The sequence below is a fragment of the Myotis brandtii genome, unplaced genomic scaffold, assembly GCF_000412655.1.
Source record: "Myotis brandtii unplaced genomic scaffold, ASM41265v1 scaffold314, whole genome shotgun sequence".
In the NCBI taxonomy this organism is placed as follows: domain Eukaryota; kingdom Metazoa; phylum Chordata; class Mammalia; order Chiroptera; family Vespertilionidae; genus Myotis; species Myotis brandtii.
This window is the reverse complement of record NW_005362033.1, coordinates 1310402-1322958: the sequence shown is the minus strand read 5'-3', so window position 1 is coordinate 1322958 and position 12557 is coordinate 1310402. Positions and strand designations below refer to the sequence as shown.

At 48.1% G+C, this 12557-nt stretch overlaps 1 pseudogene; it reads right to left on the bottom strand.

The window, feature by feature from the left end:
* Positions 1–214: 214 nt before the first annotated feature.
* Positions 215–2067, bottom strand: LOC106726757 (annotated as a pseudogene).
* Between the last annotated feature and the right edge of the window lie 10490 nt (positions 2068–12557).

Sequence of the window (12557 nt, the reverse complement as noted above, 5' to 3'; positions counted from 1 at the left end):
TATACGATAACTTTCAGCAGCACTTTTCTTCAAAATAAAGTAATGAATTAAAACTTCCCACAAATGGTCTTTTTTTTTGGCACGAAATTTTTAAGCAGAAAAATATCTATGATGTTAACACCTTCAGAAAATTTGACACATGAAGTTTTGAAGCTTGCTGTCAATACAACAAAATAGCATACATGTCAAATCGCATATATATCAACATATGTTTAACTCCATCTATTGAGAAAAATCCGCATTATTAACCGGTACACCTGGTATCAGTGTCTCATTACTTTTCCCCGTCTGCCTGCCAGCTGGGAGGGAACCACATCTCTCTATTGCTGCTCCAGAGTAGTAACCTTTGATGCTCATATTCACATTCCCTGCATGTTACTGCGTGACTTAGCCTTGAGAATCCACAGTCTCCTTCCTGGTCTCTAACCCAGTGAAATAAACAGAAATCAGGAGTCTTGTACATCTTCTAATTAGCGTCTGAATGATCTGATGAACATGCCCAGAGACTGGATTTTAGAGGCAGTTCTCTGGCAGAGCTGGAAAGGGAGTAAGTGCAGAGGGAATTGCATTGTGGAAGGCTTCTGCTCACTCCCCGTGCAGCCACCGGAGAGCAGCAGGATTTTCTCTGGTTCATAGTGGGGCTGTTATTTACATGCCAGGGAGGAAGTGGCAGAGCCAAGACTTGAACCCAGGTTTTCCCCACATTAAAGCCACTGCACCTGCTCAGAGATTGGTTCCAAAAGATCCCTGAGATGCCACTCCAGTGATCCTCCCCAGAGAGGTGAAGATGAGCCCCCGTGAGAAAACACTGCTGTTTCTTCTCCTTCCCTTCCCTGCACACCGAGGCTGGAGCCTGGGCTTCTAGATATCGCTCTTTCCATTCACTCCTGGGGACTACCTTCATGATTTTTAAAATTGTAATAACCCTTTATTATGTATCAAATTATCTTCAACATAAGTTACAATCTGCTTAAATTGAGTAGCCTTTTTAAATATAAAGACAAAAAAAATTCTCTTTATGTACAATATCTTGTCTAGAGTCTAGCAAATATAGTACCTTTCATTGTAGCATTTCTGCTTAACATACTAGTAAGAACAAAAAGCAACCAAAAATTATAAACAAAATCCCCTAATCTCTCAACTATCAATACTGGATGAATCATTAAGAAGATAACTTTTTTTGTTTAGAAATACAGAATGAATATTAAAGTTAGTTGCAAAAAGGAAAAAAACAAAACAAAAATAAAACCCCGAGGAAATAACCAACAATCTCCAGGGGTAAACTTTCCTGCTCAGGAATACAAGCTGACTGCAGACCACCTCTCGGTTCCTGGGGATAGCACAGCACAGGCTCATACTGCAGATCATGCCCAAATCATCACCATGGCAACCCTCATGCACCACACCAAGGATGTGGAGTTTGTCCTGGAAGACCTGTTTGATGGCCTCAGGGCAGGACTTCACTGAGATGCTTGAGAGTATATCCTTTTGGAGGCAGAAGTCCAAGATGAATTGTTTCACTCTCCCAGCCACACCACAGCAATTCAACGTATAGTGGATGGCTTAGCATTTCCCTCTGGGACTTGTCCTTGGCTTTCAGCTTGAGGTAGGTGTTCGTGTAAAATCCTGGAGTTCCTTAGTCACCTCATCTTTGTGGGAATATCCCCAGATGGCCGCAGCTATTTCAAAGGCAAATATCACCAAGAAGAAGACAATCCCAGCATGCACTGGGGCTCCTGTACATCCTCACAGCAGCCCAGGAAATCCACCAGCGTCATGAGGGCACCAGCTCCAATCAGAATATAAACTCCTGTCTATAAGCTGGAATGATGGATTATTTTCTTGCTTAAGAAGCGCTTGGTCTGAGAGTCGAATCGGAGCCATAGTCAAATGGCAAGGACTGCACCCGGGCAAGCGGAAGGTGCCGTGAGCTGCAGAGCAGGCATCATGCACTTGATGCCGCCTTTGACCAGCATGGTGAGGGCTGACCTGGCTGGGCTGACCTGGTGTGGGAAGTATCCCTTTGAAGTATCTCTGAGCCACCTGTGCTGTTACTTATAAAATACTTTATTTATATTGACTCACTTTTTTTAGTTGGGCAAATTTACTTGTAAAGGGCCTTTATCACTATTATAAATTGAAAACCAGTTTCACTTAGCATTCATCCAGAGTAACATAAAAATGGTAAGTGCAGAGAAATCAAAACTAGCTTATTCTAGCTGAATCCTTTTGCCTTCCCAAGGGCCCTAGCTGAGGCCCAGCCCTTGTTAGAATAGGGAACATTCGAAATGTTGGAAGAATAGGAGAACCTCAGGAGAACTGACCCATTGTTACTAACACTTCCCTGGTCACTGAAGCCACCCCGGCGGTCCACAGCTCACTCCTGGGGGAGTGCTCTCGTAGCTTCTGGCCACCCTGGACCGTGCCCCTGCTCAGGGCTGCTGCCTGCCCCTGGGCCTTCGCTCTGCCCTTGCTTCACCACGATGGTCCTCTCCTCTGCTTCTCTTGCTCATGTAGTGAGATTCTGTTCCTCCTGTGAGGCCAGGCTCAAATGCCACACTCACTGAGACGTGTCTTCGGACCGCAGAGCCACTGTTGTCCTCACCCCAGGTGTCCCAGTGAACTTTCTCCATCTCTCCATCCTGCACAGGTCAGAGTAGGTAGGCGTGTTTGTCCCGTGAGACGCTGAGCTATGGAAGGGGCGCTTTGCAGTTTATTCTCCCATCTCAGGAGCCCGGGGGCCGGAGCAGCCTCTGGTCAGAGGTGAGCCCAGCCGTGAGACGCTGAGCTATGGAAGGGGCGCTTTGCAGTGTATTCTCCCGTCTCAGTCAGGAGCCCGGGGGCCGGGGCAGCCTCTGGTCAGAGGTGAGCCCAGGCTGTCCCTGCACCAAGCCCTCGGTTCTGCCGAGTTAGTTGCCCCCAGCATTGCTGGGGATCTGGGTCTTCCTGGCAGGCACGCTAGAGCAGCACTGGGCACCGTGAAGAGGTGGGTGTGGGGCCTCTGAGAGGCAGTTGGAAGAGCAGCTGGGGTAGAAGGCACCTTGTGAGAAACGCATGGCATGGAGCCCCCATGGAGGGTCCCTGACTCAGTTGAAGCCAGGTCTTCTGCAGGTGCCCCCAGGCCCTGACGTCCCGTGGCTTCCACCTGTTTTGGCTTTCTGGCTTGAGCTCCCCATTTACTTGGTCTTTGGAACAGTCCCCTCTGGTTTTTTGGCCCCTCCTTGGCACTGTCACTTTCTGGATTGCCCACTACCTACTGTGAACAGGCCTGGGTCTGTATCCCACCCCTGTCCCCAGTCAGCATGCCCACACCACATGGCCAGGCTGGCTTGGTCCAGAGGGCATGGCAGGGAGGTCATGTGAGCAAGGCAAGGTGGCCAGGGAGGGAGAGAGAGCCAAATGGTCCCTAGGGCTCCCGTTGCTCTCCATCACTGCTGCTCCAGAGGGAGAGGGTGTGGACCGAGGGAGAGCTGCAGGGCTGTGGGCAGGCTGTGCTCTGGCGCTGCTTCCGCGAGGGAAGGCACCTCCTGGTGTGCTCGCAGCTCCCTGAGAGCTGTCGCCTTTCTTAGCTGGACTGTCCACCCTTCCTGGCAGGGACTAGGGTGCATTCATCTTGGAACCCAGAGCACTCAGCACTGCTGGGCTCCAGTGAACAGGATTGAGTTCAGTTGGTCTTTCAGAAGGAAACTCATGGAAGGCAGACTGTGCTGAAGACAGGCGTTCAGTGCTCTGAGCCTCAGGTTCCTGTCAGGACTGTTACCTGTCTCTTAGCTCAAATTGGATGTGCATGTATAGCACTTGACGAAATGTTTTTCCCTCCCTCAAAAATGTTTCTGAAATGAATGCATGTTGAATTTGGAAGGTGTATACTGGGAGGAGTACATACTAGCTTTTTAAAATTAGAACGACCAATTTATTTATTTTAATAGTCTTCCCCCTTTTCCCAGCTACTGAAAAGTTAAAAATAAATTTCAACATGTGTACTTTCTGGAAAGAACAAAAGTTTTGAAATCCCACTCTTGTTTCACTCTCAGCTCTATTAGCCTGTGTAAGCCTCAGCTTCCTCATGGTATGGGGATAAGTCTTACTACTTAAAGTGTGTTTATGAGTTAAAATATGAGGCATTAAATGCAGTGTTTGCCAGGGCTGCCAGAGCAAAATACCACAGACTGGCCTGAGGGGCTCAAACAACAGAATTTATTTTCTTATACTTCTGGAGGCTAGAAGTCAAAATCAAGGTGTCAGCAGGCTTGGTCTCTTGAGGCCTCTCTGGCTTGCAGACAGCTGCCTTCTTGCTGTGTCCTCACGTGATCTAACTCTGTCCACAAGCATCCCTGGAGTCTCTTGGTTGTGTTCAAATTTCCTCTTCTTATAATGGCACCAGCCAGAGTGGATTAGGGCCCACTCTAATCTCCGCATCTATATATATAAAAACCTAATATGCAGATTGTCCCCTCGAGAGTTCAACCGGGAGACCAGGAGTTCGATCACTCGCTATGATGTGCGCTGACCATCAGGGGGCGGCATGGAACATGGAAGGCCCCAGCCGGCAACCGCCAGGGAAGCAGCATTGCTGGGGATCTGGGTCTTCCTGGCAGGCACGCTAGAGCAGCACTGGGCACCGTGAAGAGGTGGGTGTGGGGCCTCTGAGAGGCAGTTGGAAGAGCAGCTGGGGTAGAAGGCACCTTGTGAGAAACGCATGGCATGGAGCCCCCATGGAGGGTCCCTGACTCAGTTGAAGCCAGGTCTTCTGCAGGTGCCCCCAGGCCCTGACGTCCCGTGGCTTCCACCTGTTTTGGCTTTCTGGCTTGAGCTCCCCATTTACTTGGTCTTTGGAACAGTCCCCTCTGGTTTTTTGGCCCCTCCTTGGCACTGTCACTTTCTGGATTGCCCACTACCTACTGTGAACAGGCCTGGGTCTGTATCCCACCCCTGTCCCCAGTCAGCATGCCCACACCACATGGCCAGGCTGGCTTGGTCCAGAGGGCATGGCAGGGAGGTCATGTGAGCAAGGCAAGGTGGCCAGGGAGGGAGAGAGAGCCAAATGGTCCCTAGGGCTCCCGTTGCTCTCCATCACTGCTGCTCCAGAGGGAGAGGGTGTGGACCGAGGGAGAGCTGCAGGGCTGTGGGCAGGCTGTGCTCTGGCGCTGCTTCCGCGAGGGAAGGCACCTCCTGGTGTGCTCGCAGCTCCCTGAGAGCTGTCGCCTTTCTTAGCTGGACTGTCCACCCTTCCTGGCAGGGACTAGGGTGCATTCATCTTGGAACCCAGAGCACTCAGCACTGCTGGGCTCCAGTGAACAGGATTGAGTTCAGTTGGTCTTTCAGAAGGAAACTCATGGAAGGCAGACTGTGCTGAAGACAGGCGTTCAGTGCTCTGAGCCTCAGGTTCCTGTCAGGACTGCTACCTGTCTCTTAGCTCAAATTGGATGTGCATGTATAGCACTTGACGAAATGTTTTTCCCTCCCTCAAAAATGTTTCTGAAATGAATGCATGTTGAATTTGGAAGGTGTATACTGGGAGGAGTACATACTAGCTTTTTAAAATTAGAACGACCAATTTATTTATTTTAATAGTCTTCCCCCTTTTCCCAGCTACTGAAAAGTTAAAAATAAATTTCAACATGTGTACTTTCTGGAAAGAACAAAAGTTTTGAAATCCCACTCTTGTTTCACTCTCAGCTCTATTAGCCTGTGTAAGCCTCAGCTTCCTCATGGTATGGGGATAAGTCTTACTACTTAAAGTGTGTTTATGAGTTAAAATATGAGGCATTAAATGCAGTGTTTGCCAGGGCTGCCAGAGCAAAATACCACAGACTGGCCTGAGGGGCTCAAACAACAGAATTTATTTTCTTATACTTCTGGAGGCTAGAAGTCAAAATCAAGGTGTCAGCAGGCTTGGTCTCTTGAGGCCTCTCTGGCTTGCAGACAGCTGCCTTCTTGCTGTGTCCTCACGTGATCTAACTCTGTCCACAAGCATCCCTGGAGTCTCTTGGTTGTGTTCAAATTTCCTCTTCTTATAATGGCACCAGCCAGAGTGGATTAGGGCCCACTCTAATCTCCGCATCTATATATATAAAAACCTAATATGCAGATTGTCCCCTCGAGAGTTCAACCGGGAGACCAGGAGTTCGATCACTCGCTATGATGTGCGCTGACCATCAGGGGGCGGCATGGAACATGGAAGGCCCCAGCCGGCAACCGGCAGCCAGGGAAGGGAGGCCCCGGCCGACAGCCGAAGGCCCCGGTTGGCCCTGATTGCCAGCCAGGTGTAGGGACCCTACCCGTGCATGAATTTCGTGCACCGGGCCTCTAGTTTTAACATAATCACCTTTTTAAAAAAGAGTCTCTCTCCAAATACAGTCACATTCAGCACATGAATTTGACAAGTGTGGGGGCTTGGGGACACATACTTTAGCTCATAACATTTGCAAAACAGAGAGCTCCAGGGTGGCAGCTGTCTTCTGTTTAACGTCGTGTCCTTGAGTGCTTCGCCGTTCCTGCGTCAGACTGTGCTGAGCGCTTTGCGTGCTTATCCTGAGGCTGGTAGTGCTACTATTCCGATCTTTGTAACTGTCAGGTCCTTTCTGTTAAAATTAGACCAATGTGGTGGGCTCACGTGTCGAGAACAAAACAGGCCTCCTCCAGCTCCTGGACCTACAGTGCCAGCTGAGGGTTAATAACTCATTGTTCAGCAAAACCACGCCTGACTGTAAAGTTAGTAAAGGAGTGTTCTTTAAATGTATAAGAATCAAGATGGAAAGGAAACCTAACAAAGTGCAAATAACATTCGAATCAGGTGAAAACACTGTGGTAAGTAAAAGAAGCCAGACACAAACGCCATGTAGTGCGATTCCATTTATGTGAACCGTGCAGTTAGGCCCGTTTATGTATAGAGAAAGCAGGCTAGTGGCTGAGGGCCTGGGGTGAGGGGGATGGGAAGTGACTGCTGATGGATACAGGGTTTCTTTGGGAGATGGTGAAATATCCTGGGATTAGAAAGTGGGAATGGTTACACAACTCTGAATATTCTGAAACCTACTGATTTGTACACCTCAAAATGGTGAATTTTATTTTATGTGAATTATATCTCAATAAAGTTGCTATTAAAACTTGAATTAGGGTGGTGGCAGGCTTTTATAAGCAGCTTTTCTTGTTTTTTCTTCGTTCCTTAGTTTTCTGTAATTACTTTTTTTAAGTAGAAAGAACCCCGAGCCCTGCATTTCATGGCGATCACTTGGGATCCAGTTTGGGGAGTGCTGAACTATAGCTGTGCAAAGGAAATCTCCATGCAACACTAAGGGGTCACTTCTCCTAAAATATCAATGACTGAGTAAGATTTACAGGCCTATAAATAGAGAGGAAATGGGTGTGTGTGTGATGAAGCTTAAGCATGAGTTTGATCTGCTGTAATGCTGGTCTCCTAAGAGAGGGCCTCCTCAATGGCGGGCCTGTGGTTTGTGGGAGTTTTAGCTCTTTATTGCCTGATGGAGTCCAGCTGGTGTCAGGCATTATGGTGGTGTGTATGCTCCCTCAGAACACTTCTAGTTCAATCCAGTGTCCAGAGATTTCTGAGCCATATATATTTTTAATATATGTTAAATAATTCACAAAGATATGTGTGTGTGTGTGTGTGTGTGTGTGTGTGTGTGTGTGTGTGTGTGTAAACATTGGCGGCTGCCTCACTTCCAGTTTGACTGTTTCTACCCAATTTTTAACTGAGTTGGTCCTATAGGCAGTCTGTTTCTTGGCTAATGACAAATCTTCCTTGAAAGGAAAGCTAAAGACTTCCGCATTACCTTTTGCCAGTTTCTGCTTTAAATTCACTGTTTGATATTTACAAAGGTCAGATGAGCTATTTTGGTGCCCACGGCCATGATGAATGGAAAATCCTACGTTCTCATTGGCTCCCGAGGATGAAGGGTTACTGTGGTGGGGCAGCAGAGGAGTGCAGCTCTGCCGAAATGGCCAAGCCTGGTGCTGGGCATTGCAGGAACAGCAGGCTCATGAAAAATGTAGGAGGAGGAAGCTTCTCTAGCGCTAGGCCTGTTGAGTTTTTCTCTATTTGCAATGATGCAAAATCTCTGGGAGCTTTTGTTTTCCTCTGTTAACCCTTGTTGCTAAGAATTTAATATGGAGAGCACAGATGCCCCTTTCCTGAGAGGCTGTGGGTCCGTCTCTCGTAACCCTGCCAGAAGCTCCTCAGTTCCCTGCAAGTTGGCATGCTTGTGTTCAGCTTTTCGCCTCTTCTTGTAGGAGACATTGGTTTTATTCTAAGTTAAATAAAAATCATGTGTTGGCTCCAGATTTCCACACGAGAAGCAGGTGCCAGGTGCATCAGGGAGAATAACTGAATATGGGATTGTTTCCCTACCCAGAGCAGATGGTCTGGACCAGTTCATCTTGTGACCTGTCTTTGCTTCTGGGACACCAAATCCCTGATCCCATGGATCATAGTCTTTAGGTTTGTAGCCATAGAGGTGAGGGGAGCAAAAAGCTGTCACTATCATTTTCCATTTGTCTAGAACCTTTGGAAGGGAACTATTACAGCATTTTAAGGCACTAAATAAGCCTCCTGCAGCCTTGGGCTTTTCAGACACCTGCAGAGCACAGCAGTAAGGTGGCCTCAGCTAAGGTCAGGACTGAGCCCTCTGCTCAGCATCCTGTCGCCCTTATGGGGCAGCCTCTCCCAGTAAATGCTCCATGCCAGGCCCCCTACCTGTCTGATCAGGGGCTGCATTTTTAAAGTTATCAATAGTGATAATAGATACCTGGTATTGGTCACCCATTGTGTAGATGGGGAACAATAAGGGTGGCCTCTCTAGACCCAGAGCCCACATTCTCATCAGGAAGCAAACAAGTGTAGGTTGAGGGTGTCCTGATAACAGTGGGTGTGTGCTTTGTTGGGGCAGAGGGAGGTGGTGACATCTGAGCTGGTCCTACAGGAGTTTATCAGGAGGCAGGGCATGTTGGGAAGAGAGAACATCAGAGAAAAGGTACCCAGGTGTGTGAGGCAGCTAGACCCCTGGCTTTGGGTATCTGTGTGGGGACCTGGCAAGCGGGCAGGTGGCAGTGAGTGCTGGTTAGTGACAGGCACCCAGAGTGTCAGGTTGAGAAGTGTAAATATTGTCTAGAGTTAATTGGGGAGCTCAGGAAGGTTTTTAATGCACAGGGGGAAGATGTGATCAGATTTCTGTTTGGGAAGATCATCCTGGGACAGTGTGGAGGGTAGCTTAAGAGGGGGGAGACAGCCCTGACCAGTTTGGCTCAGTGGATAGAGCATTGGCCTGCGGACTGAAGGGTCCCGGGTTCGATTCCAGTCAAGGGCATGTACCTTGGTTGAGGGCACATCCCCAGTGGGGGTTGTGCAGGAGGCAGCTGATCGATGTTTTTCTCTCATCGACGTTTCTAACTCTCTATCCCTCTCCCTTCCTCTCTGTAAAAAATCAATAAAATATATTTTTAAAAAAAGAGGGGGGAGGCTGGTGGAAGGGACACCAGTGGGGGCTGCAGTAGCACCCAAAGGGAGCCGAGGAAGCAGAGCTCAGCCTGCGCAGCCCCTGCCTATGCACCTACATGCACTTCTCCTTTCCTCCCTCCTCTCTTTCTTAGCCCTTCATTCTCCTTCACATCATTCACATCCTTTTCACACCAAAGTCCTGCTTCCTTTCTAAGACCTTTCCTAGACTCTCCAGGCAGCAGGGCTCACCCTTCCCTTGCACCCCTACAGCAGTGTGGGCTGCCGCCATACGATGCTCCGTGGAGGTTGCCTTGCAGTTTCCAACTTAGATGCCCTGAACTTTGGGTTCTAGAATGATGCCAGTCCCCTAGTGCAGCTGGACCATGTAGTGAGGATGGAAAGAAGGAAGAATGCTTTGTTACAGTGGAGTGGAGAGAACTTGGAATTTGGGAACAGAACACACCTCAATTTGAGACCCACCTCCGCCTTATACATTTTCCTGGAGATGAGGTGATATTTTTTGCTCTTGCTTTTTATTATGCAAAGTTTCTAACAAACAAGAATAAGGAACACAGTATAGTAAACTTCTGTGTACCCATGACTTAGCTTCAACAGTTCTCAACATCTGGCCAATCCAACATCTGTTTCATCTCATTACCACACCATCCTCCCTGGCTCTGCATTATTTTGAAGCAGATTCCAGACTGCATATAATTTTATCCATAAATATACTGAGGTATATGCCTCTGGAAAATGGGCTTTTTATTGAACTCCAGGAGTCTAAATCAGCTGGGCCCCCGCCTCCTCACCAGTAAAATGGACATGATGATGCCTCATCCCAGAGCTGCTGAGTCAGGCTCAGGAGGGTCTTTGCCGGAGTCCCAATAGCTGCCTTTTCTTTACAACCTGCTGTGCACCAAGCACTGTAATGGCACCAAGAACACAACCTCGGGGGCAGACAAGCCCAGGTCTCATCCTCAGGCCTAGCACTCACCACCTGTGTTTTGGGGACACATTACTCAGTCTGAACCTCAGTGTCCTCATCTTTAAGAATGGGGGCAGTAATAGCTTCCTCACAGGGTGGTTTTAATGTTTAAATCAGACGGTGTATGTGTCAGCAGCAGCTCTTACTATAAACATTCTTTAAATATTTGTATCCTGAGAACCAAGATGGTGGCATAAGTAAATGCTGTCATTCAGAACTGCCTGAAATCTGGCTGAATGGAAGTCCAACAACTAGAGAAGTAAAGAAAAAAGTACATCAGGAGGAGCAAAGGCACTGAATGGTCTGGTCCGACACCCACGTGTGGTGTTTTTTTTTAATTGCGAGGGATATCTTTCTTGCAGAGTCATACCATGAGAAGCAAGGAGTCCCAGCCACACACTAGACCTCCAATCCAGGGTTCCAGAGCTGGGAAGAGAAGTCCTCATAACTTCGGGCTGTAAAAACTAGCGGGGATTGTAGTTGAGTGACATGGAGGCTGCTGGAGACTCAGGCAGTCCCTCTTAAAGGGCTGGCACACAAACTTACACTGTTCCACTTCCTCTGAGCTCCAGCGCTGGGGTAGAGGTGTTGGGGATCCAGGGACATATAGGGAGAAACTGGATTATCTGGCATTGGGGCAGGAACTCAGGGGCAGCTTTCTCCCAGACAGGGGTGTGCACAGGGGTCATTGATCCTGTGCTGGGACCTCTCCTGTGGCAGAGCTGACTGGCAGCCATATCTGAGTTTCCATCAGCCTGGCCCACACTGTTCACTCTTCCTTAGTGATTCCCTGAGACCCTGCCCCATCCAATCTGCAGCCCCACCCAAGCTGTTTGTAGCAGCTTTCCCATATGAATGGCCTGTCCTGGCTCAGGCTTCGGACTTTTCTAAAATCTCTCAAACAAGCAGCAGCTGGTGACAGCATGCCCCAAACCTATCAATAAGAGGCCCAAGACCTGGCACTAGCACCAGCCTGCCTTGCTTCACAGATGGCCCTTCCATGGGTACTTCCAAGCCCAATACAAGTAGCAGCCATCTGCAGTTTGCTCTGTAGCTCCAACCAGGAAGCCCTAAGCAGGGGCTGACTTTGTACCACCTGGGAGTCCCCAGGGCCAGTGCACCCAGTGGATAGCTTCATACCATACTAGATTACAACTCTACACATCCACAAGCGACACACTCAAGGGGCAGACTCAGTGAGCACCAAAGCCCCACTGAAGCAAGTCCTGCTCCATTGGGGTGTCTCCTGCACAGCAGATCTCCCACTGTAGTCGCAGCTCGTCCTCACAGCCAAGCTGGCCTGGAGGTCAATTCCTTGCAGTGATGACAACAGCAATCAAGGCTCAACTACAACAAGACTGTGCACTCAGCCCATACAGGGGCACACCTAGAGTGCCCAGCTCAGGTGACTGGGGTAGCTGAGCCACTGGGCCCTACAGGACACCTACTACTCAAGGCCACTCTGCCAATTCCAGGAGCTATAGCAGCTCTACCTAATACATAGAAACAAACATAGGGAAGCAGCCAAAATGTGGAGAAAAAGAAACATATGACAAATGAAAGGAATGCAAGTAAACTACTGGATGCAGAGTCCAAAATAACTGTTATAAAGTTGCTCAAGGATCTTCATGAGAGCTTCAAGGGACTTAGTGAGACTTTCAAGGATCTTAGAATTTCAAAGACATGAAAAAGGACCAGTTAGAAATTAAGCATACACTAACTGAAATAAAGAATAATTTACAGGGATTCAACAGTAGAGTAGAGGATTCTGAGAATCAAATTAATGATTTGGAATATGAGGAAGCAATAAACACCTAATCAGAAGAGCAAAAAGAAAAAAGAATAAAAAAATATGAAGATAGTGTAAGGAGTCTCTGGGACAACTTCAAGTGTACCAACATTCACATTATGGAGGTGCCAGAAGGAGGAGAGAGAGAACAAGACATTGAAAACCTATTTGAAGAAATAATGACAGAAAACTTCCCCTACCTGGTGAAAGAAATAGACTTACAAGTCCAGGAAGCATAGAGGCCCACACCAAGACACATCATCATTAAAATGCCAAGGGTTAAAGATCAAGAGAGAATCTTAAAAGCAGCAAGAGAAAAGCAGTTA